The sequence below is a fragment of the Geotrypetes seraphini genome, chromosome 7 (assembly GCF_902459505.1).
Source record: "Geotrypetes seraphini chromosome 7, aGeoSer1.1, whole genome shotgun sequence".
In the NCBI taxonomy this organism is placed as follows: Eukaryota; Metazoa; Chordata; class Amphibia; order Gymnophiona; family Dermophiidae; genus Geotrypetes; species Geotrypetes seraphini.
In genome coordinates this window covers 167,892,249-167,915,925 of record NC_047090.1, presented here as the reverse complement: position 1 = coordinate 167,915,925, position 23,677 = coordinate 167,892,249, and the positions used below count along the sequence as shown (strand labels likewise).

Sequence of the window (23,677 nt, the reverse complement as noted above, 5' to 3'; positions counted from 1 at the left end):
TCTTGATACTGAAAGCAAAAAAGACTGTGGATGAGGATGTTTTAAATGATAAGAGCATATATAGATATAGGGCTCCTTTTACAAAGGTGCGATAGGGCCTTAATGCGTGGAATAGCGCACGCTAAAATGCCCCATGCGCTAGCCACTACTGCCTCCTCTTGAGCAGGCGGTAATTTTTCAGCGCTAAAAACGCTAGTGCACCTTTGTAAAAGGAGCCCATAATTGTCCACATGTGTTGATCCTAACAATGCAAGCGCAAAACACAGGGGAAACAAATCCACAGAAAACAGAATGATAAAAACGAGTGGAATTGTCCAATAATAAAAGGTGCAATAAATAAAGATGTCTTTCAACTCATCTGGACAAATAGGTCATCCTTTATTCTTCCAAAAATACTCGACCCGACATGTACATGTTTCGGCCCTACGGCCTGCGTCAGGCGTCTATAGGTAATGTATAAAATCATATAAACACATCTATAAACATATAAACACTATAATCATAAAATATATAATAACAAAAACATAAAGCACATTCAAAATGTTAAAAACATTAGAAATAAAAATAGAAAACAGCCAATTTGCATATACAGGTTACTTTAAAAACAATACAAAACTTATACTTTAATAAGCCAATACATAAATTTAAAAATATATAATAACTAATATCAAATATATTTTTATATATATTTTTAAATTTATGTATCGGCTTATTAAAGTATAAGTTTTGTATTGTTTATATATATATATATATATATTGTATTGTGTATATGATTATAGTGTTTATATGTTTATAGATGTGTTTATATGATTTTATACATTACCTATAGACTCCTGACGCAGGCCGTAGGGCCGAAACATGTACATGTCGGGTCGAGTATTTTTGGAAGAATAAAGGATGACCTATTTGTCCAGATGAGTTGAAAGACATCTTTATTTATTGCACCTTTTATTATTGGACAATTCCACTCGTTTTTATCATTGATCCTAACAATTCCAACACGGTCTGTGTTTCAGCGGACACATCTTCCTCAGGGGGCCTAGAAATATTTTATGCATATTTTATTATGTTATATAATTATGTTATTTTGACAGGTGCTGTTGTGAGATATTAAAGTGACGTTAGGGCTACCTAAACAGAATGGCTAAGTGGCTGAAGATTGTGCAAGAGTGTTATGGTGCAATAATGTACATGCTATTTATATAAGTGACTAACCCCTTCTTTTTCTAAGGTGCGCTAACCAATTAGTGTGCGCTAATTGATTTATTGCGCGCTAAACGCTAAAGCGTGCATTAGTCTATGGACGTGTTAATGTTTAGCACGCGCTAATTCGATTAACGCACGCTAAACTCTAACACATCCATAGACTAACGCATGCATTAGCGTACTAAATCAATTAGCACTCACTAATTGGTTAGCGCACCTTAGAAAAAGGAGCTTAGTCACTTATATAAATAACATGTACATTATTGCAACATAACACCCTTGCACAATCTTCAGCCACTTATCCATTCTGTTTAGGTAGCCCTAACGTCACTTTAATATCTCACCACAGAGTTTAGTGCGCACTAAATCAATTAGCATGCGCTAATCGGTTAGCGCACCTTAGTAAAAGAGGGGGGTAAGAGTAGCCAGGGTGGTTATGACAGCCTGTAATAAATTATGTTTAAAGAACTTAAGTATGAGTGAGGTGATCAAATATAAGGTTGGAGATATGCTGATAAATGAAGTAGGTGATACAAGGTACTGTTTACAAGAAACTAAAAATGCCATGGTGCACAAAGACCAGGTGAAAAGCCATAGTGTGACTAGCGTGACATGCAGTTCCTAAAATCCGCACCTACATACCAGTTGGATATTATGATCTCAGATGACAAATATAGACTAAAAGATAATACAGTATATGTGTCTTTAAATTGCAAAAACAGAATAGAACATGCATTAGGGTTTTCATTGCCAGCTGCTGCAGTAAAAGTTTGAAGCCCATTATCTAATTTTGTGGATTTATAATAATGTTTATTTATTTTATATTTCTTTCTGTTCATTTACCTTTACACATCCATGGGGGGAGGGGGGTTGGAGGGAGGGAAATAAATTTTGATGGTGACATTTAGGTAACTTTATTCTTCATTTATATTATATTTATTTATATTATATGGTATATTATGATATTAATTCTATGAAATCTTGAATGATATATGTATTACCTGTATAGATAATAGTGCATTGTATGTAGATATATTGTTCTTTTATTTGTTTGGCACTGTTTTAGATTAAAAATCAATAAAGATTAAAAAAAAAAAAAAATTTGATGCTCATAGAATTCCTATGAGTGTCAGAGCTTTTACCACAGCAGCCGGTGATAAAAATCCCTAACGCCGCTCGATAACAGGGGTCCAAAATCGGCAGCACTTTACTGATTGAGGCACCTGGGCCCAAATTCCTATCACGAAAGCGCGATTCTGTAACAAGGCGCCTCTAACAATTTAGGCGGACTTAAAAAAAAAATAGGCGCGACGCATGTTAAGCGTGGGCGCGGCTACGTGTTAGGCGCCTTCTTACAGAATCACTGCTCTTAAGCGTGCTTAAGCGCTCGCATGGGCGCCTAACTTTCAGTTGCGCCTAGAGCTGGCCTATTTAATGGGCGCCTCCAAAACAGGTGCCGCTCAGCGTGATTCACTAAACAGCACCCGATTTTACCTGAATCGCGCTGAACGGTGCCTATATTGGCGCCTAACTTTTGGGCGCTTCTTATAGAATTTGCCCTCTAATTTCAGGCACCATTTATAGACCCTGGGTCTAAAGGCTCATAGAAACATAGAAGATGACGGCAGAAAAGGGCTATAGCCCATCAAGTCTGCCCACCCTACTGACCCTTCCTCTTAAGTCTATACCTAGTGACTATTTATTCAGATTGACCCTCTTAGGGATCCCCTATAGGCATCTCATTTATTCTTAAAGTCCCATTTATTCTTAAAGTCCAACATGATGCAGGTCTCGATCATCCCATCAAGTCTGCTGACCCATCCTCTTAAGTCTATACCTAGCGACCGATGTTTCAGTTCGACCCTCGTAGGGATCCCACATAGGCATCCCATTTATTCTTAAAGTCCAGCACGCTGCTGGCCTCGATCACCTGCGCTGGAAGCTCATTCCAACGGTCAACCACTCTTTCTGTGAAGAAATACTTCCTGATGTCGCCATGAAATTTCCCGCCCCTGAGTTTGAGCGTATGCCCTCTAGTGGCAGAGGGTCCCCTGAGAAAGAAGATATCATCTTCCACCTCGATACTATCTGTGCGCTAACCAGACCCTGTGATTGCTGGTTAGCTACTCTCTACTCCCGACACAAACCCTCAAAAGAAAAATAAGAAAAATGTTTTTATGCACAGTTAGCATGTGCACATTTGCCAGTTACAGCAAGATGCCTCGGCATGGTAGACCTTTTTAAGCTGTTTTAGGTCCTCTAAAAAAAAGATACAGCCAAAGTAGAGTACATAAGTGTCGTTAATCTTTTTTAAAGCATCTCTAGACTATGAATGCCACCAACCATATAATTTCTTTTAACACTGACCTGCACATTTATCCAATAATCACTAGGGGCTCTAATCATGGAAACAGTATTATCTTAGAAGTACAGATTAATGTTGCAATATTTAATATATCTAGATACTCTTGCTTTCAAAATGCACACACAGAAAATGAGAGAGAGAGAGAGAGAGAGAGATCATAGTCACTGTTGTCTGTTCATGGTTTAACTGGATTTTTTTTTTTTTTTCCTCCTCGTTAGAATTCCTTATACTCAAAAGCACAGGTCATTCCATGCGATACAATCAGGAAAGCAGTATCCCATCTTTTGGCCCCCAAGTGAATGATCTTGTGCTTCTGTAGTTCCACTCATTTTCATACCTTGACGAAATAAAAATTAAAGTGGCAGAGAATCGGCATCGATCAGATGATTTACTCTGAAGCAAAAAAAGAATAAAGGAGATGCATATTCAGATGACAGCCATTCTCATTTCGCAAACAAGATAATTAATAATAACTTATGACTTTAAAAAAAAATGGAATGTTTAAATCCAAGTAGACCTATTTATATTTTTCTGTGGGTTTTTCCCCTCCTTTACCTTCCCAGTGGCATTCTTTCATTTCACAAGGAAATGTATGGAAATAATTGAAACACAAACTACATAGCTTTTGGGGAGGGATGTTTTTTTTTTTTCTCTTTATTTTTCTTTTTCTTATTATTTTTTATTTTTGCAGCACATAGTCCTAAAAAGGCATAGATGTCAAAGGCTTTGAATCCCCCACCCCCCTCCCCACTTTGACATTCACACAGTGCCGAGAGTCAGCCAGGGTCTCAGCTCTGACAAATTTGCATCTCTTTGAATGTGACGCTTGAAAAGTCGAGCCGCTAGATTAAATTTTTTTTGCCGTCGAGAAAATGAGAAAAGCCTCTATCTCACCAAGTCTACTGGGAAGATCTTTATTCTGATTCTTGTTAGAATTGTTTATCACCCTGACAGACCAGACTCGGACGAGATAAAGGCGCTGCTCCATCATGGGGCCTGACAGTGGTAGGACATGCAGAGAAATGAAAAGAGCAAGAGAAATATTATTAATAGATGCCGACTTGATTTGCCTCTATTGCACGTCAAGGAGGGGGTGCCACGGCTTGATTGCGGCCTATGAAGTTCAGTCCAAAAAAGAAGCTATTTTTCATTAAGTGATAGAAGGCCTTTTTCATGTTCTTTCCTGAGGAGCTGATATCTTATGCAGTTTATTCTAACCCTGCTGATTTCTGTCAGGGGAAAGAAAACTCGTGAAAGATAGGGCTAGTGTGCTTATCGTTTTCAGCAACCCACACTGTCAGTGTGTTCATGCCTGCCTTTTGTCATCCCTACGGTGGCATCTTGAGTTCTGGTCTTGAATTCTGCTGCAGCCAGCCCTAAACTCTTGCACTGAGGAACCTAGTGCAACTCTGCTCTGGGTAAAAAGAAAAATAGGTCAATATTCAAACACCACGATCGGCATGTGCTTTACATGCCAGCCATTGCTTTTTTTTAAAATTACCATTCGGCGCAGAAGCTGTAGCGATATTTGCATTCAGCAATGACTGGCACTAGCTCTGCGGATAGCAGCGATACTCAAGCACTTTCTGGCTAGTTATGTGGGTTAGGTGAGGACAGTCCTTTTACTGTTCTAACTTTATCCACATAGCTATATGTCAGTGGTCTTCAACCTTTAATCGTGTAAAGGCCTGCGGTGTGAATACGAGAAAGCTCTGAAGGCCACCAAAAGATTTCAGGTTTACTCATCTTCCATAAAGTGATCACATTTAACTTCCTCTCTCATTAAGCTCTCAGTTCTCAAAACATTAGGACATAAATGATCACACAGATTATTATTGCATCCATAAGCAAAAAAGTAATCTCATCTCTGCCAGACATGGATGTATTTTCAGCAGTGCTGAATGGGAACGTATCACCCGTTGAATCTGTCTAGACAGTCTTGTGAACTTTGATACAAAGGGGAGAGCATTATCTTCTTGAGTTCGCTCATAATAATCTAGTAATTCATCTCTTGGATTGTAAAAGGCTTTTTTTTACTTGCCTTAGAAACCAGAGGCACTGGATATTCCCTTTGTATAAATATACTTCTCCTGTAGAAGATGTGTGATGTGCCCTGTGATGATAGAGATGCAAGATTATATACATCCTAGGACATGGAAGGTCTTTCTATTAATAAGCCACACTATGAGGGGCTACTGAAAGGATCTCAGCCCAACCAAGAAGAGAATGATGTGGAGCCATGAAACTTACAAGTTATGAAAAACTTTTCTTGATACTTCGTTTCAATGAGGCCAATGCATCTAAGTAAATGGACACTAATATAGGGAAACTAAGCTATTGTGACATCACCGATGAGGTAGCACTTAGGCATTGGTGGAATGAGGCATTATGACATCACAGTACGAGGGGCCGCTGATAGGATCTCAGCCCAACCAAGAAGAGAATGATTGTAGAGCCTTGAAGCTTACAACTTATTCCACACTTTTCTTGACACTTTTCATTTTTAAAAGTGTCAAGAAAAGTGTGGAACATCTTGTAAGCTTCAAGGCTCTACAATCATTCTCTTCTTGGTTGGGCTGAGAACCTTTCAGCGGCTCCTCATACATGTCAATCAGAAGGGGTGATTTATTTGATTCAATGCCCTTGTTTACTGATCTATGTGGGACAAACGTCACGTTCTTTTAAGACGCAATTGTTGGAACACTGTTCTTATGTGAATACACAGAAAATGGAAGAGCCTCTGGTGTCTCATTGTTTGAAGTTTCAACATGATTTTTCATCATTGTGCTTTTTAATTTTGGAACAATGTATATGATCATTAAGGAAAGGAGACTGGCACCAGTTTCTGCGGCAGAGGGAGCAGCACTAGATATTCATGTTGAAGTCAGTACATCCTAGTGGTCTCAATGTACATAGTGAATGGGCGGGTTCTTCTGAGGTAATGCTAGCTGCATCTTGATTGGTCGATTTGTGGAGGAGGTGGAATTTGAATCTGATATGAAGTAATTCTTTAACGGCGTCTGTTGTTGCCAGTGCCATTTTGTGAAGGATAGTGGGTTTGGAACCCCTGAAGCAGCTTGTAGTGAAACAGGGACTCCTTGTCAGGTTGAAAATGGACAACTGAATTCCAGCAGAATGTAGTGGTGATTTAATTATGTGATTGACAAGAAGGAGCCACATGGGGTGAAGCTAAGTCTGTTTTTTTCTCACTGCTTTGCGTCTATAAAGAAGATATTTTTGGAATGTATGCATAGTTTTCTTCTCTTTGACAGCTAATGTTTTTTACCCTTTATATTTACAAGGAAGTATAGAAGATTGGTCATGGTAGCAGTATACAAGTTCCATCCTCTTTACAAAGCCACCTGGCAAACACTCCTACGCCCATTAAATCCCTTTGGGCATCGTAGTGATTGCTGCAGCATTGTAAAGGGAGCCCTTAATAAACAAAGCCATTGGAGCTCTGGAGTCTCTGAGCCTCTTACCATATGTAATAAAATGAGCCAAGTATAGGGCAATTGAACCATTGTGACATCGCTAATGACATTGGCTCTTAGGCCTTGGCGGAATGAGGTATTATGACATCACAACAGCAACTGTTTATCAGAGACTGAAACTCTTCACACTGAGGAAGAAAGTTATCAATGTGGGCTTTTGTTAAGCCAGCTCTTCCCCCCCAACCTGTGCTATTTTAGCACAGGTCCTATTTTATGCAAGGGGGGGAAGTTGTCAGGTCACATTAAGACAATAACCTGTATTATAGTGTGGCTTCCACATACATATTGTCCAGTCTAAACTGTTGAAAGAATACTGTGAATTTAAATGCTAATAAATATAAGAAATAGCTCTCTCCGTGCAAGAAATGCTAACTATCCTTAGAAACATAGAAACATAGAAATAGACGTCAGATAAGGGCCACGGCCCATCCAGTCTGCCCACCCTAATGACCCTCCCCTACCTTTGCCCTGTGAATACATCCCACGTGTCGATCCCATTTGGCCTTAAAATCAGGCACGCTACTGGCCTCAATCACCTGAAGTGGAAGACTATTCCAGCGATCAACCACCCTTTCAGTAAAAAAGAATTTCCTGGTGTCACCTCGCAGTTTCCCGCCCCTGATTTTCCACGGATGCCCTCTTGTTGCCGTGGGACCCTTGAAAAAGAAGATATCTTCCTCTGCCTCAATGCGGCCCGTGAGATACTTGAACGTCTCGATCATGTCTCCCCTCTCTCTGCGCTCCTCGAGCGAGTATAGCTGTAATTTATCTAACCGTTCTTCGTACGGGAGATCTTTGAGTCCCGAGACCATCCGGGTGGCCATTCTCTGGACCGACTCCAGTCTCAGCACATCCTTGCGATAATGCGGCCTCCAGAATTGCACACAGTATTCCAGGTGGGGCCTCACCATGGATCTTGTTCCTAAGGAAGTGCTGTTTATCACATGATTTTGTGTAATTGTGTGCATTTCCCTCTTCTTGCTTCAAAAGGTCCCAAATTTGGAAAAGAGACGGCTGAGGGGGAGATACGATTGAAGTCTACAAAAATCCTGAGTGGAGTAGAACGGGTACAAGTGGATCGATTTTTCACTCCGTCAAAAATTACAAAGACTGGGGCACACTCGATAAAGTGACAGGGAAATACTTTTAAAACCAATAGGAGGAAATATTTTTTCACTCAGACAATAGTTAAGCTCTGGAACGCGTTGCCAGAGGTTGTGGTAAGAGCGGATAGCGTAGCTGGTTTTAAGAAAGGTTTAGACGATATCATAGAAACATAGAAACATGATGGCAAATAAAGGCCATAATGGCCCATCTAGTCTGCCCATCTGCAATAACCATTATCTCTTTCTCTCTCTAAGACAGGGGTGTCAAAGTCCTTCCTCGAGGGCCGCAATCCAGTCGCATTTTCAGGATTTCCCCAATGAATATACACGAGATCTATTAACATACAATGAAAGCAGTGCATGCAAATACATCTCATGCATGTTCATTGAGGAAATCCTGAAAACCCGACTGGATTGCGGCCCTCGAGGAGGGACTTTGACACCCCTGCTCTAAGAGATCCTGCAGGAAAACTCCATAGTCTGTTATTGAGAAAGACATAGGGGAAGCCACTGCTTGCCCTAGATCGGTAGCATGGAATGTTGCTACTCTTTGGGGATTCTGCATGGAATGTTGCTACTAGTTGGGATTCCGGAATTTTGCTGTTCTTTGAGATTCTGTATGGAATGTTGCTACTCCTTGGGTTTTGACCAGGTACTAGTGACCTGGATTGGCTATTGGGCTAGATCAGGGGTGTCCAATGTCGGTCCTCGAGGGCCGCAATCCAGTCGGGTTTTCAGGATTTCCCCAATGAATATGCATTGAAAGCAGTGCATGCACATAGATCTCATGCATATTCATTGGGGAAATCCTGAAAACCCGACTGGATTGCGGCCCTCGAGGACCGACATTGGACACCCCTGGGCTAGATGGACCATCAGTCTGATCCAGTAAGGCTATTCTTTTGCTCTTATTTTTCTTCTTGCCCCACTCTGAATTTATTGCTAATGATGCCAGTGAGATATACCAGGGGTACATGCAGTCCCTCATGTGTGCACTCTGCTCCCATATTGAAGAAAAAGTATTCCATAGTGGAAATGATGTTTGAGAGTCCTCAGTTAGCCTTGTCCTTCATAAATTTTCATTAGCCCATTTTTAACCTTGCGCAGTCACTGCACCTTTTTATATATCAGCTTAATCAGTTGTAATTGGGTCAATTTAGCCATTTTCCTTACTCCCCTTTGAAAGATATATACATCAGGTAGGAAGTTTTTTTTTTTTACATACATAGAACTAATTGCAAGTTTTTTTTATTTTTATTTTTTTTCATTCCATCAACCTTCCTTGGAAAATACTTTAGAAGTCTGTCTTGTGCAAAAATGGCTGTCGCTGTGACTACCTCAGCCCCTGTATAGGAATAATTACGTATGTCTATATGATTTTTTTTTTGTACTTTTAAAATTTATATTTGCTGTGGGAGTTGTGTGGGTGGAGACATAAGGGCTGTCACTTTCAGCTCCAGCTGGATGCCAGATGCATTGTCCGGAAACTGAAACAAACTAATCAAAATATATATTATATAATAGATTATAGTATATTTTTGTAACTTTAACTGCTTTGTAGCTCTCTGCAGCTACCCTCCAGAGATGTGCATTTGTTTGACATGACTTTGGAAATGCTAATGGCATTTTAAGCTGAATAATAAGACCCCTCCCCACTACGTTTTAGATTTTTTTTTCCTGTCACCAATAGTGCACGTTCTTTCACAAGAGTGCACACATTTGCTGAAACAATGTTCCTTTTTTTCTTTTTTTTTTAGCAAAAGGATGCACTCTTGTAACACCACTCCTTGAAAAGACACACTGGCTCCAAGTTTATTTATAATTTGATGTACTAACCATCTACATATATCTGGTCGGTTTACAATACTAAAAATATAAGATAAAAAAAAAAAAGAAAAGAAAAGCGGGGTAAAGGCAAAATTGAGACAAAGACATTGACATAAATAGATAAGAGAGGAGTTTGGGGTGGGGAAGGTTAATAATTACATCGTAAAGAATAAAAGAAAGGGGAGGTAAGAGGGGAGAGGAAAAAAACCAGTAAGGAAAAGGGGGGGGGTCGCTTCATTGAAGTGGTTTTCATGAAAAGTATGCTGCAGTTGGAGAAAGGATTTTGCCTTGTGCTTTGGTAAGCATCTTGGAACAAAAAGATTTTGAGATTGGCTTTGAATTTATCAAGAGCATTTTCATGGCAGAGATGAGGTGGCATGGCATTTCAGAGTGCAAGGCCTATGGCAAAGAAGATTGTGTTTCTGGTCTAATAGGGCTCTTTGATCGGAGGAACGGTCAATAAGTTCTGATCGGCTGATCTCAGGGCCCTAGATCAGGAGGAGGGAATGATGTATTTATTGAGAAAAGCTAGAGAGCGTGTAAGTTTTATTTTGAAGACGAGCATATATTCCTCCACCAATGAGACGTGACACCTTTGATTCATTACAAGCACTATTATTTGATTTTAATTCATTATCAAATAATGTCATACCGCTTGGTGATTTTAACGTGCACTTAGACATATGTAATCCTTTTACAGAAGAAATTTTAGAATTAATCTCAAATCTAAATTTTACCACTTTAATCAAAAAGCCAACTCATTCTGCTGGTCACACATTAGATATGATTCTTACTTCTGCATCTCTTAAAGAAGCTTTTTCAAATCTTAAAATTACCTCTGTGTTTATTTTGCTGAAGTATGAATATTTGGATACTAAAAAGAGTGGCCCTGGTCAATGGAGGAAATTCCGAGCGGTTTGGGCTCCGGTCTGGGACAATTTGTCTCCGGGCCCGAAGTGCCCTTCTGAATTTCTGACACTGGAGTGCTTGGGGGGTGAGGGGTGGGGTTGGGGGGTGGTTTGGGGGGGTGGGTTATTCTTGGCATTTGCTGAGTATCTTTTGTTTCCGCGCAGAAACCACGCGGTAGACCCTCTAGTCTGGTGTTTTGATTTGTTCCTGGTTCTTTGTACTCAGATTGTGGTTTACTTCTTTGTATTCTTCTTTTCTTAATAAAAGAAAATTAAAAAAAAAAAAAAAAAAATTACCTCTGTTCCAGGGTCAGACCACTCTCTGATTACCCTGAGTTTTGTTTCTAAATCAATCACCTATCGAGATTACAATAAAATTGAACTTTCCTAAATTATCGCTTCATTTGACCTAAAAATAGAAGATTTTTACCTTTTACCAATAAATGAACAAATCAAAGCTTGATCCATTGCAACAGAAAAACTAATGGAAAATTTAGCTCCATTATGCACAAAAACATTAGTCAAAAGAAAATAAGAAACCCTTGGTTTTACAGAAGAACTCACTCTAATTAGAAACAACTTAGGGCTTTAGAACAGAAATGGAGACGAACTAAATCAAGAGAGAATTTAAATAAATATAAAGAACAACTGCTATATTATAAAACTAAAATAAACTTAGCAAAAACAACATATTATTCTAAAAAAATTGAAAGTGTTAAAAACTCTTCTGCCCTCTTTGCTATTTTAAAAAAATCTTACAGCCCCCAAAATAATTGAAAACCCTGAACTAGAAGATAGACCAATAGCACAAAATCTAGCAAATTATTTTGTAGACAAAGTCAATAAAATTAGAGATAGCATTGGTTCAAAAAGCAATTCTGATATAGACATGGAATGAACACAAACTTTATCTATTTCAAAATGTACCAAATTTTCAAATACCTACCCTAGAGGTCCTTAAACATTTGTTACAAAGTATCAACGTCAAAGGCGCAGGCTTTAACTCAATTTTTCCCTTTTTTATAAAACGTTTCTTTTCCTTCATTGGTCCTTTCATTCAGACAATGATTGAAAATAGTTTAACCACAGGATTTATACCAAAAGAATGGAAAGAAGCAATCATTTGTCCAATAATAAAAAATTCTAAAGATTCAATATCAATTGAATGAAATTACCGACCTATCGCCAATTTACCATTTATCACTAAACTAATAGAAAAAGTTGTTTTCAATCATGTAAGCAACTTTATTGAAAAAAACTCATACACTTCATCCCAATCAGACTGGTTTCAGATCCAATCATTCAACAGAACACTCTATGATAGGCCTTACAACTAACATTCAATATCATTTAGATCACCACAAATCTGTACTTTTGATTTCACTTGATTTATCAGCAGCATTTGATACCATCGACCATCATTTACTTATTAAGAGACTGTCTTCCATTGGTATTTCTGACCAAGTTCTAAATTGGTTTAAAACATACTTTCAAGATAGGTCAGCTAAAGTTATCTTCAACAATTCATCATCAAAGAGCTATACAAACTCTTATGGTGTCCCTCAAGGCTCAATTCTGTCCCCTCTTCTATTCCATATCTTTTTAGCACCTCTTCTCACTTTAAGTCAATCGATTGGATTCTCCGCTTTTGCCTAGCTTTTATATCCATTAAATATTGCGGACTCTAATGAGATAACAAATATAAACAATAAGCTAAAACAAATTAGTCTATGGCTAAAAGACAACATGTTGGCCCTGAATCCATCTAAATCTTCAATGATGTTTTTCCCATGGTAAAAGGATCTTACATTTTTATCACAAATACTCTTGGACAATTTTCCACTAGATAAAGTAACCATGACAAAAATACTGGGAGTATTATTGGACCATGAATCATCCTTCCATTATCAGATTAGCTCCGTAGTTAAAAACTGTTTTTATAAACTACGTCTCATTAGATCCTTAGCCAAAGTCTTAGAACCCAAAGCTCTTAATGTTCTGATTCGTTCCTTGGTTATTTCCAGGCTGGATTACTGCGATACATTATACCATGGCATATCTCAGAAAGAAATAAGAAGGTTATAAATTATACAAAATACTGCAATAAAAATTATTACTAACTCCAAAAAATACGATCATGTCACTCCCCTGTTACAAAAAGCACACTGGCTACCAATTTCACATAGAATAATCTATAAAATTGGCACTGTTAACCTTCAAAACTCAACTAACCAACACACCAATATTTTTACATCGTCATTTGATACCATATTCTCCAGCCAGATCTCTAAGATCAACAGATCACCATTTGCTGACTATCCTGTCTGTGAAAATAATAGGGAACAGAAGAGCTACAACTTTTTCAATCATAGCACCCCAGCTATGGAACAAGTTACCAATTTATCTGCGTGGAGAAACTTCTTTAGAAAAATTTAAAAGCACATTAAAAAGCCACCTATACAAAGATGCATTCGAGTCATAAACAGGATAACTCTTTTATCAACAATCTCGGACTCAAATATTTATATCTAACCAGATCTATTTATAGGTCACAACTTTTCCCTTTCATTTTTAGACCTTGTTTTATTGTAAAACATTTTTAATTACCCTCCTGATGTTGTTTTTCCTTAAATGTTCTTACTTTCTTTAATAATTGTAGTTCAATCCTTTTTCCTTATGAATCACTTATTAATTGTGTACATTGATTGTATGTTTGCCTGTTTAATTGTTTTATGTTGTCCTACCCCCCAAATTTTTTTATTGTTATACGCATTGAAAATATTTGATATTGCGTTTATATCAAAATTTTAATAAACTTGAAACTTGATTTTATATGTTGTGCGATGTGAGATTGGTAGCCAATGCGTTTCTCGGAGAAGAGGATTGACGTGGTCGTATTTCCTTGCTTTATAGATAAGTTTGATGGTAGTGTTTTGGATAAGCTGCAGTCGATGTTTTTCCTTTTAAGTAATTCCATGATACAAAGAGTTGCAGTAGTCGAGATGAGAGATGATCAGTGAGTGAATTAGGATTACATATAAAATAATATTGCTATCATTTAAAACACTATTATCAAAAGTGCCACAATTTGTAGACAAACTTCTTATACCATATATGCCCTTTTGCCCACTTAATCTACCGACCGACAATTATTAACCCCCTCTTTTACTAAGGTGTGCTAATCAAATTAGTGCGCGCTAAACGCTAACACATCCATAGACTAACATGCACGCCTTAGCGTATAGCACACACTAAATCGATTAGCGCACCTTAGTAAAAGAGGGCCTAAGTTTCCAAGTTTAGTTTCCAAGTTTATTCTGTGATTGATATACCGACCATCATCAGATATCTGGTCGGTTTACAGTACTAAAGTAGTAAAATATTAAAAATAAAGGCACATTTTAAAAGAAAAGGGGTCATTTACAAAAAATAACCTAACTGACTGACAAGACATAGGCCCTCTTTCACTAAGGCGTGCTAACCGAGTAGGGCGCGGTAATCGATTTAGCACACACTAAACGCTAATGCGTGCATGCTAGTCTGTGGACGCCTTAGCGTTTAGCGCGTGCTAAACGGTGAGAGCACCTCAGTAAAAGAGGGGGGGGGGGGAATATAGTTAAAACTGTTCAAACCTTGGATAAATTTGGATTAAAATAGTCCCATTCTTATTTGGTGAAAATAAAGTGTACAATGGCAAAGGAAGCCAGGGTGGAAGCTGGGTGACCTGACTTTAACTTACAGATGGCTCACTACACAGAACTTGATATTTTGGGAGTGACATGAGTATTTCTGTAAAGCATATCACATTCTGGAATGTTGGGGGTATCACCAATGAAGCGTAGCAAGATTGTTACAGCATTAAAAAGGCACAATGCATCCGTTGCATGTTTACTGGAAACCAGACTAATGGATGTAGGAACATCAAAAGTTGCAGCGTAATTGAGTAGCACAGAAACATAATGGAGATAAAGGCCAAATGACCCATCCAGTCTGCCCATCCGTAGCATCTACTATGTCCTATTCTCCCTAAGAGATCCCACGTGCCTGTCCCACGTTCTCTTGAATTCAGACACGGTCTTTGCCTCCACCACTTCTACTGGGAGAGTATTCCACGCATCTACCACCTTTTCTGTAAAAAAAAGCATTTCCTGAAATTACTCCCGAGTCTATCACCTCATAACTTCATCCCATGCCCTCTCACTCTGAAGTTTCCTTTCAATTGAAAGAGACGTGTGTTTATGCCATGTGGGTATTTAAATGTTTCTATTTTCTCTCTCCTCTCATCATCAGGAGGTAGGTAGTGTGGGTAGCCATTTTGGTTAATACATCCCTGCTCTACAGTATACTAAAGACAGAGATGATCATAAGAACATAAGTATAGCCTTATTTGGTCAGACCAATGGTCCATCAAACCCAGTAGCCCTTTCTCACGGTGGCCAATCCAGGTCACTAGTACCTGGTCAAAACCCAAAGAGTAGCAACATTCCAGCTTCTCAGAGAATAGCAAGATTCTCATACCCCAATGAGAGCTGAGATTGTGATGTCATAATGCTCGTCCCACCAATGCCTCAGAGCCAACCTCATCAGTGATGTTACAATGACTTGATTGTCCTATACTTGGTTCATGTAAGAACATAAGAATAGCCTTACTGGGTCAGACCAATGGTCCATCAAGCCCAGTAGCCCATCCTCATGGTGGCCAATCCAGGTCACTAGTACCTGGCAAAAACCCAAAGAGTAGCAACATTCTATGCTATCTTTACCAGCGTGAGTAGCTTCTCCAGCCTGTTGCTTGCGCTGGCTTTCCCTCTGACATCATTGTGGTCTTTCAACTTTGTAAAATTGTGCCTGTGCCGCAAGAAACGTGTCAAGAGGGAACATTACCAACTGGAGACAAGGAAGATATTTTCTTGTGTCCTAGTGCATCTCGGTATTTTGTTTTTGTTCTCTCTGGCAAATTTAGAGACTGGATGACACAAACGGAGGAGTAGGTCGTAATGATGTACACAACGAACCAACTTTTTTTTTTCTTTTCAATCCATATGGCCATAGCTAGTAAGCCTGGACCCGCACGCTTTATTTCTTGGACCAAAATAAAAGACTAGTGCAGGAGTTGCTAGGCGACCGCTACATTCTTCCTGCGTACACTTGAAGCCTATTTAGAATTCAGCAAAACATTTGTGGCTACTTTGCAAAACTTAGAAGAAAGTAGGAAAAAAAAACCAAACCAAAACAGGAGGGTGGGGGAACAGAGTTTGTCTGATCTTATCTAAGTTCCTCTGGTGGCATCACATTTTGCCCAAGGAGATAGCTTAGAAGTTAGTAACATTAAGTCCTATGCTTAAAAAAAAAAAAAAACCCAACCTACAGTAAAATCATTCAATCATAACATTCTCTATATATGTACCCTGTATTTATCTTGAGCATGACAGAGAGATTGATCCAATCGGCCCTCACCCCTTGCCCCCCTCCCCAGATGGAAGCTATAGGTACTGTAACAAAGCCCACAGTCATAACAGGAAATCATACAGTTTCTGCAAAATGATTATGCTCTAAAAAAAAATGCTGCATGCATTTGATTGACCTATATTCCAGTTCAACAACCCATACACTTGCCTACAAAATGTTTCTGGCGAGAGATGCTTTAGATACAGCTATGGATAATGTATTCGTATTCACGCCACACACTCATTGCATCACCCTTGAAGCCCTTTTCTTGTCTCTGATAACATCGTTCTGCTCCCCCTTCATGTCTATATTGTGATATAGCATCACTTTTTTTTTTCATTGGAATGATAAACCGAGGTCTTGCCTGACTAAAATCAGTATTGCATCAGGCAATGCTTATTTGGGAAAAACAAAATGCTAACATAGTAAACGATAGCAGATAAAGACCTGAACAATCCATCCAGTCTGCCCGATAGTTGCATGCGTCATAAATTCATGATTAAATTATCAAGTTTATTTAAAATATTTGATTTGATCGCAAAATCCAAATCCAATGCGATTTACACTTAGTTATAAAATTGGGTTAAACCCCCCCCCCCCCGAAAAAAGTCATAATAATTAAACTAAACAGTTAGTACCAAACAATATATGTGAAATAGGGAGGGGGAAAAAAATTAAAGGATTAAATACAATTCGTAAACAAATAGAAAGAGTTAGGTAATGAAACAAGAGGTAGGGAAAGTAACCCACTTAATTTTCTCTGTTTGTACCACTTTCTCTGGTACCTATTTTCTCTGATTACCATTGTACCATTTTCGCTGATTGTCCAGTCCTTCTTCATTGTAAACCGCCTCAAACTACTATGGCTTTGGCGGTATAGAAGAAATAAAATTATTATTATTATAAGTCCGCTGTAAAGTATCCTCTGAAATGATTCAGTTAAAAGCGTCCTTAAAAAGCCAGCTTTTTAGAAGACTTTTAAATTTACTAATTATGTCTTTTCCTTGATAGATCTGGGCAACAGACTGTAGAAGTCCACCCGGCACTGCACTTAGATTCCAACTACTGGAGTTGCCATCAAAACTCATTCCAGCCTATCCAAACTATCTCGTCATTTGTGAGATACAGACTGTCCTTGTGTTCCAAATTACTGGAGTTCTTGTCGAAGCCCTCCCTAGCCCATCCTCAACTGAATTGCTCAGTACTGACCTTAGTTCTTCAATTTATACTTAATTTTCTAATTAGAGATCTGTGTTCATCCCACACTTTTTTGTCACTGTTTTCATTTCCGCCGCCTCTTTCTGGTGGGCATTCCAGGCATCAACCGCCCTCTCCATAGAAAATAATTCCTTAACATTACTCCTAAGTCTACAACCCCGCAACCTCAATTTATGCCCTCTAGTTTTCCCACTTTTACTTATCTGGAAAAGATTTGGTTCTCTATTATTGCCTTTCAAGTGTTTAAACATCTGTGTCATATCTCCTCCGTCCCTCCTCTCCTCTAGAGCAGTGGTCCCCCAACCCTGTCCTGGAGGACCACCAGGCCAATCGGGTTTTCAGGCTAGCCCTAATGAATATGCATGAGAGAGATTTATATATAATGGAAGTGACAGGCATGTAGGGCTAGCCTGAAAACCCGATTGGTCTGGTGGTCCTCCAGGACAGGGTTGGGGACCACTGCTCTAGAGTAAACATATTCAGGTGTTCCAGTCTCTCCTTGCACGCTGTTTGGTGCAAACTCCCCACCATTTTTGTTGCCTTCTTTTGGACCATTTCAAGTCATCTTATATCCTTAGACAGATATGGCCTCCAAAACTGAACACAATACTCCAAGTGGGGGCCTCACTAACAATTTGTACAGGGATCTCAATACTTCCTTTCTTCTGCTGGTGTTGACTCTCTCTGTATAGCCTAGCATCTTTCTGGCTACAGTCACCGTTTTGTCACACCGTTTCATTGCCATCAGATCCTCAGACACTATTACCCCAAGGTCCCTCTCTCCATCTGACATAAAGCTCCCTCGGGATTTCTACTCCCCAAGTGCATCGCTTTGCACTGAATTTTAGTTGCCAAATATTAGACCAGTGGTTCCCAACCCTGTCCTGGAGGACCACCAGGCCAATCGGGCTTTCAGGATAGCCCTAATGAATATGCATGGAGCAGATTTGCATGCCTCTCACTTCCATTATATGCAAATCTCTCTCATGCAAATTCATTAGGGCTATCCTGAAAACCCGATTGGCCTGGTGGTCCTCCAGGACAGGGTTGGGAACCACTGTTTAATTAGACCATTTTTCTAACTTTTGCAGATCCTTTTTTATGTTTTCCAGTCCCTCTGGTGTGTCTTCTCTGTTACAAATGTTGATATTATCAACAAAAATGGCAAAGCCTTAGGGCTCCTTTTACAAAGGTGCATTAGTGTTTTTAGCGCACGCACAGGATTAGCACACGCTATGATGCGCACTAGCTGAAAAATTACCACCTGCTTAAAAGGAGGTGGTAGCGGCTTGCACACTTTTGTAAAAGGAGCCCTTAGCTTCTAATCCTTTGGCAATGTCACTCGCACATACATCGAACAGAACTGGCCCCAGCACTGATCCTCGAGGCACTCCATCCGTCAACCAATTTCTAATCCAGTTCACCACTCTGGGCCCTAATTTCAGCCTGTCAAGTTTTTTCAAGAGCCTCCTATAAGGTACCATGTCAAAGGTTTTCCTGAAATCCAAGTAAATTACATCTAGTGCACGTCCTCGATCCAATTCTCTGATTGCCCAATCCAAAAATTCAAGCAGATTTGTTTGGTACAATTTGCTTGTAGTATAATGCAGTTCTAATCATCTAAGAGCACAGCAGAAAAGTGCTTGGAATTTTGTTTCTAAAGGCAAGCAAAGTGTGCAAGTGGTGCAGTGGTTAGAGCTACAGGAGATTCTCGGAGAGAACGAGAGCCAGAAGGCCTTGAGCATGCGCAGATGCTCAAGGCCCAGTCCGGGAAAAGGAAGGATCTTCGGGCACCGGCACCTCCTGTGGGTTGGTGCTGTGTGCTGGTGTCAGATTGGGGGTAAACCTTTAGTTTGGGCGGGCGGGGGATGCTGGTTCATGGGGGGGGGGACGGGTGTTCGCGAGGGGGGGCAATGCCGGTTCGCGGGGGGGGGGGGGGGTGTTTGCGGGGGGGGGGGGGGCGATGCTGGTTCATGGGCAGGGGGACTCGCAAATCGAGTCAATGCTCGTTTTGCAAGTCACGATTTGCATAAATGTTTTGCTCGTCTTGCAAAACACTCACAAACCGCGTTACTCGCAAACCGAGGTTTGACTGTATCTGCGAATGGAAATAGCATGTTTTTTTGAATCTCTTGCTACTCACCCTACCCTGGATATTTCAGCATATTTGGAATTACATTAGAATAATATAGACACATTCAACTCTTGCGATTTTTCAGCGAACCACAAAAGATCTATTGTGAAATTGTTTTTTTCCTATGATACGAGTACCAGTTTGTGGTTAAAAAAAAAAATTAATGTGTTTCCTGATGTGGCCAGCACTGCTCTATGTAAGCTTAGCAGGAGTTCTTCAACTGCATTGCAGCCAGTAGGGGGCGGCGCTTCAATATTATGTTATGTTCAGTCACTAAGGACAAGCAGGTTCCCTGGAGTCCTGCAAAGCTTGCCTGTTCCTAACTATTGAATATGTGATAGTGAAACAGCACCCCTTGCTGGCAAGGCTATAGGTGGAGGACTCTTCCTCAGTTTAAATGGACCAGTGAGAGCCAGGCAAACTCAAATGCTTAGGAAGGTTTTCCTTGGTCTAACCTTGAGTATTGGAGCTGGGAGATGTATTCTTTTTAAAACTTCCTTTTAAGTGTCTGGTCTGTCTGAAAGGTACTCAATATAATTTTGTGGAACCTATACATTTAGAAAATATTCTTAAAGAAATAATGAGTAGACCATTGAAGTTACATTAGTTTAATCCAAATATTTTTGTTACCTGCCTTATAAATATTGCCTTTTGTGCTCAGTGATGTGGACTGGAAACAAATTTTATTCAATAATTTTTTTTTTTCTTCTGCTTCTGCTTGCTGTTTCTGGTCACTGTAATGATAAACAATGAAAGTAAAGATGAAAACATTTTAAGAAAGAGAAAAATGAGTCACAGAACAATCAACATGGTTTAATTGTGGAGCGTTAGAGGTTTTGAAAGCCAAATAAAAGTCTTTAGAAAATGGATAGCAGACTCTAATTGTGATTGGGTGGAATCACTATCACCCCAATCACCACTGAGAGAAAGCTGCATGGAGAAGCCCTATGCTAAAACCAGCTGGGTATAGGCTTTTCCCAGCAGGCCAAATGAAGCAAGCTCATTTGCATGTTGAGTCAAGTCGGAACAGATCTCACCCCAAGAGAAACAGAAGCTTGCAAACAAGACCTGGAGACCAGAAAAATAAGTGAGGGAGAGGTCCAGTAAACAGGAACTTCTAAGAGTAACCTTTGGGGGGAGGGCATGCATGCTGGCACCCACCCACATAACTCCTAGTAACTGAAACCCAAATTGACTGGTGACCAGGGGGGTCCATGGATACCAATGTACTAGGAGAGTTAAATTGACCAGGAGTGACCTGTGGTGATTAGAAGAGACCCAAATAACAGAAAATGACTGGTGGTGACCAGAAGGGACCTGAGTGACTGAAAGAGACCCAAGTGGCTGGAAGAGACCAGAGACACCTGAGTGACCAGTTGGCAGTCTCTGTCAGCAGCAACAAAGTGACTACTTAACACTAATGAAAAAACAAAGATAAGCACAAGCACTGACAAGGTAGATGTAAAAGAATTAAGCAGGACATGAAAGACACTGAAAAGAAACTTGTTGTAGAAGCAAGAACTGATGCTAAAACTTTTTCAAACTTTTTTGTTGTACCAAATAATTTTATTATGTTTTTTCTTAGTATCTTATAACAGTATAACATCAACGAGTGATGAAACAATTACAGAAAATATATTAAAATAACTGCAATCTGTTGTATAGTATACCATAGATTTAGCAAAAAGAAAAAGGCAAAAGTACTATCGGAATAAAGCGCGATGGACCTCTGGTCTGACCCAGTGGAGACAACTTCTTATGTTTGCATTGTGGTGAGCAGCTAGTACCCATCACCCTAAAACCCAGGTAGCTTAGGAGATGTGACAGCTGGGGGAGGGGAATGCTCAAACAGACTCCTAGAATATCGTCAAGTATTGAGTTCAGGTTTCAAGTTTATTATAATTTTGTTATACCGTCTATCAATAATTTTATCTAGACGTTTTGCAAGAATTAAAATGACATATAAAAAAAAAAGTAAATGATTTCCACATACAACTAATACAATTTGCAGTGATGAGGGGGGTCACAAGACTAACAGGACAGGAGGAGGAAAAACAATAGGTGGTAAAAAAATGCATCGAGATAAAAAGAAAAATATTAAAATAAGGAGGGGGTAGGGTAATACACTGGGGTGGGTCTCATGTCAAAAGAAGCATTGGGGGAGGAGGGGGAGCCTGAGTGGAATCTTTCTGGGAGATAGAGGCTTAAGAATTAGATATTAAATGCGTCCGGAGTAATTTTAGAGAGAGCTCTTATTTGATGTGAAGAGGAAGAGCATTGCAGAGCAAGGGTGCCATCACAGAAAAAATAGCTTTGCTGGTAGAATCGTAGAAAATTTCTCTAGTGGACGGGATTACTAACAGGTCTTGATAAATTGAACATAATGTATGGGTAGCAGTACAGGGGATCAGATGTTTATGAAGGATGGAATATTTGATCTTGTGAGCGAGAAGTAGAATTTTAAATGTGGAGGATATCAATGTGGAGGATATCAATCCAATCACAGTGGAAAGGGAGGACAGATATTAGCTCCTCTGGAGCCATATAAGTTTGCCAAAGCCAACTGAAGGGTGTGTATGTGTGCGAGGGGAGGGGATCATATACACCTGGGTAAGCCAAGAAGCAAGTTGCTAAAGAGCCTTTGAAAATAGAGCCCAGGAAGGTGGAAACAACTCACAGTTTGGGGGGAAAAAAGAACTGTTAGGAAGTGGCAAAGTGGCAAATTCCTAAGGGGTGTAGGCTGCTGAACTATTTTACCGATTATTTTCAATTTTGGTTTTGTCTTCACTGCGCAATGGGGGAGGATAGTCTGTGAATATTTTCTTGCTTTTGACTATTCTGAGGGGAGGGGCTATTGGAAACTGGGCTGCCTAAAGCTGCATTGGAGGAAAGGCCAGTCAGCCTTTAAGCACTAGATACATAATTATGAGGGGGCTGCTAAAAGGTTCTCAGCCCAACCAACAAAGTTCGGGCAGTCTCCATTGAGGGCTATACAGTTAGTTCAGCGAGTTTCCACTTTTTTCATTCCGTCAAGCTCATTACCAAGGATGTGCAAGGCAAGAACTGTCTGACAAACTTTCATGGAATGGATCTCACCTAGGACAAAATGTGCTCAATGGTAAAGAAATGGCAGACCATGATTGAAGCTCATGTGGATGTGAAGACCACAGATGGTTACTTGCTCTGTCTCTTCTGTGTTGGGTTCACCAAGAAGCGCAACAACCAGATCCGCAAGACCTCCTATGCTCAGCACCAGCAAGTCTGTCAGATACACAAGAAAATGACGGAAATCATGACTCGGGAAGTACAGACAAATGACTTGAAAGAAGTGATGAATAAGCTGATTCCAGACAGCATTGGCAAAGATATTAAGAAGGCCTGCCAGTCCATATATCCTCTTTACGATGTGTTTGTGCGCAAGGTGAAGATATTGAAGAAGCCCAAGTTTGAATTGGGCAAACTGATGGAATTGCATGAAGAAGGTGGAGGTACCGGAAAACCCAGATGCTAAGGTGGAACGTACTGATGGATATGAACCTCCGGTACAAGAATCTGTACGATGTCAAATCCTGTCCATAGAATATCTAGCTCAGAAATAAACAGAAAAAAATCATTTAAAAAAACCCCCATGGAACAAAAAAAAAAAGTGGAAAATTGCTGGACTAAGAGCATAGCTCTCAATGGAGACTGCCCCAACTTTGTTGGTTGAGCTGAGAACTTTTCAGTGTTCCCTCATAGTTCAAGAATTGCATAAAGAGGCAACTGAACATTAAAGAGCAGTTTCCCAGAAAGGAAAGTTTGGGAAATTTTGCCATGCAAATTTCTTTTAAAGGAACTTGAATAGTCTTTGCTGTGAAGGAACAGAGTGGCAGACTCATGAGAGCCATTAGAACATTAATTGCCAAAGCCTAAAATGCCCAGTAGAACTCATTTGCATATGTACTCACGTATTCTAATCTGCCTTGCTTCTG

The 23,677-nt window shown here is 39.7% G+C and overlaps 1 pseudogene; it reads left to right on the top strand.

The window, feature by feature from the left end:
- The first annotated feature begins 1,681 nt into the window (after nt 1-1,681).
- On the top strand, nt 1,682-23,305 carry LOC117364253 (annotated as a pseudogene).
- Nucleotides 23,306-23,677: the final 372 nt, after the last annotated feature.